General features: G+C 38.0%; 1 non-coding gene across 1 annotated transcript; it reads right to left on the bottom strand.

The window, feature by feature from the left end:
- Positions 1-2,874: 2,874 nt before the first annotated feature.
- LOC112799431 (small nucleolar RNA R71) lies at positions 2,875-2,981 on the bottom strand. The gene has a single exon (XR_003201013.1). It is a non-coding gene; the product is annotated as a small nucleolar RNA R71 (small nucleolar RNA).
- Between the last annotated feature and the right edge of the window lie 209 nt (positions 2,982-3,190).

The following is a 3,190-nucleotide window of genomic DNA, read 5'->3' as shown; positions in this document are numbered from 1 at the left end:
TTTCCTTGTGAGTAGCGCTTCCCCACTCCCCCTTGGTTCTTGGTTCGACTTTTGGAGAAGGCATTTGGCAAATAATTTCCTTGAATTTCTTTTGATGAATGCCCGATAATGCTCCCTTGGTAAGCTGAGCATTATTTTTCCTTTCCTTGTTTCTTGGCTTCAAATTGTGCTCAGCTCACAAGGTGAGCAGAGCATTGAGACATTGCTTCCTTTGTTTATTGTTGTGCTCCTTTGGAGAGCACTGAGCTCTTGGGGAGAGCATTGTGGCTTCCCTCCTTTCATGTGCCACGCTTCCTTATGTTCTTTGCCACACTTTTCTTTTCCTTGAGCCACACTTCTTAAGCCACACTTTCTTGTTTTCTTCTTTTTTTCACCTACAATTAATCAAAACAACCAATCAAAGTATCACCAAATTCACAAGATTTATAAATCATTAAAAATCAATTAATTTTAGCCCAAACCTCATGATTTAGCATCAATTAAATGGTGGTTGTTTGATTTAAAGAAGTCATGCATTTTCATTCCAAATTACTTACTTAGAATGCAAGAAAGTGCATAAAACCTAGTGAAAACAAAGAAAAAGGCTAGTGAAACTAGGCTAAGATGACTTATCATCAGATCACACCTACGTTAAGAGTCACGTTAGCTATACTAACATGGACTCTAACGTAGGAACAAAGGGGCATTAAGCAACATTAATGGGAAAAGTGATTCCCATTAACGTTTGCAAAGGGGTATAAGCCAACGTTATTGGGAAAAGTGAGTCCCAATAACGTTAACCATGTTTTGAGAAAGCAACGTTAGTGGTCACGTTAAGACCACTAATGTTGGATTTAACGTGGATATATGAGGTTGGAACGTTAGTGGAAAAAGTGAATGCCACTAACGTTCTCGAACCCACAATGGCAATCATCGTTAAATCTTACTAAATACCCAAAGCCTAATTCATCTTTCTCTGCAAGTTGGGCCCACTAAAGATGAGAACTGCTTCAACTCAAGATCCAAAGCCCACATCCAAGACTTGAAGAACTCACTAGAAGATCAAGAGGAGTAGTATATATAGGAGTAGTTTTGAACTATAGAGAAGCTTGGCAATTTTGGGAACTACTCTCTATAGATTTACTTTTCTTCACTTTTAGCATGGATTCTTCTTTTATGTCATTTTTCATTTGTAGAGCTTTGAACAACTAAACACCTTTCATTGGGTTAGGGAGCTCTGTTGTAATTTGATGGATCAATTATAGCTTTCATTCTTCTTCTTCTTTCTTTTCTCTTAATCTTACTAGAAAGCTTTCGATCTTAATTCAATTGGTTAGTTGTCTTGGAAAAGAAACTCTCCATAATTGGATCTTCTTTGAGCCTTGGAAAAGGGATGAGGAGATCATGCTAGAAATGCTTTCTCATGTTGGACCAAATTGGGGTTTGGGCGGATATAGTGACATGTAATCCTCCCAACACTTTGATTTGGAAATACATGTGGTATAATCAGTGACCACACTTCATCTCTTCCCATGAGCAATTAAATCAAGGAATTGTGCAATTGTTCAAGCTTAGAGAGATTGGATTGCCAAGGAATTGGGATCCAATCACTTAAGATTGCCATGGAGATCAATGAATACATTGATTGAGGAAGAGATGAGAATGAACTTGATCCGGAGAATGCAACATCTCCTGAACCCAATGATTTCCCCATCTCTGATCTTACCCATTCTCTTTACTTTCTACCATTTAATTTCATGCTCATTACCCCAAATTCCCATTTAAGATTCTGCACTTTAATTTCTGTTATTTACTTTCCAGTCATTTAAATTTCTGCATCTCAATCTAAATTCTGTTTAGCTCAACTAGCATATTCTTCTAACTAAAATTGCTTGACCAATCAATCCTTGTGGGATTTGACCTCACTCTATTGTGAGTTTTACTTGACGACAATTCGGTATACTTGCCGAAGGGAAATTTTTTGAGAGACAAGTTTCCATGCATCAAGTTTATGGCGCCGTTGCTGGGGATTGATTTTGAATCAACAATGATTAAGTTTGAAGATCACTAGATTGAGCATTTTTCTTTTTGTTTAGTTTATTCAGTTAATTTCTTTCAGTTTACTTTAATTTCTTCCTCACCCCGTTCTCCCCCTTTTATTTTTCTTTCATTCTTTCCTCCTTTGATTACAATTCTACTCACTAACCCACTAACTGTTTGATAATTTGCATCACTCATACTAATAATTACTCTAACAAGGATAGTTTCTTCATTTTATCTCCTATTGTGCAATCTGTTTGTTGTATGATAGGGAGAAGAGAAGGGGTTTCAACATCCTTTGATTCAAAACCTAAAAGAACCCTTTGGAGACTAAGAAGGGAAGCAAGAGGGAAAAGGATTATTGGTGCTGAGGAAGGAGAGGAAGAGTATTTTGAACCCAACATGGAAGAGAATTTGGAGAACAATCTTGAAGAATAAGCTCATAATCATGCCAGAGAAGGCCATGTAAACTGGGCTGGGCAAAAAAGGAGAGTTTTAGGATCCTATATCAATCCTAATCCAGGAAACTGTGGAAGCAGCATTCAGAAGCCCACCATACATGCCAACAATTTCGAGTTAAAACCCCAGCTCATCACTCTTGTGCAAAATAATTGCTCATTTGGAGGAGGTGCTCAAGAAGATCCTAATCAACACTTAACCACCTTCCTGAGGATTTGTGACACAGTGAAGTCCAATGGAGTCCATCCACATGTTTATAGGTTGCTCTTGTTCCCTTTTTCACTCAGGGACAAGGCATCCAAATGGCTTGAATTCTTCCCAAAGGAAAGCTTAACTAATTGGGAAGAAGTGGTGAACAAGTTTTTAGCAAGATTTTACCCTCCTCAAAGGATCAATAGACTAAGAACTGAGGTGCAAACTTTTAGACAACAAGATGGTGAGACACTTTATGAAGCATGGGAGAGATTCAAAGACTAACAAGGAGATGCCCACCAGAGATGTTTAATGAGTGGGTTCAACTTCACATCTTTTATGAAGGTCTTTCCTATGAATCAAAGAAGGCTGTGAATCATTCATCAGGAGGCTCTCTAAATAAGAAGAAAACCATTGAAGAAGCCATAGATGTCATTGAAACAGTTGCTGAAAATGAATACTTCTATGCCTCCGAAAGAAGTAACACCAGAGGAGTAATGGAGCTGAACCACATGGATGC

The sequence above is a fragment of the Arachis hypogaea genome, chromosome 4 (genome assembly GCF_003086295.3).
Source record: "Arachis hypogaea cultivar Tifrunner chromosome 4, arahy.Tifrunner.gnm2.J5K5, whole genome shotgun sequence".
Taxonomy (NCBI): domain Eukaryota; kingdom Viridiplantae; phylum Streptophyta; class Magnoliopsida; order Fabales; family Fabaceae; genus Arachis; species Arachis hypogaea.
This window is presented reverse-complemented; position numbering and strand designations above follow the sequence as displayed.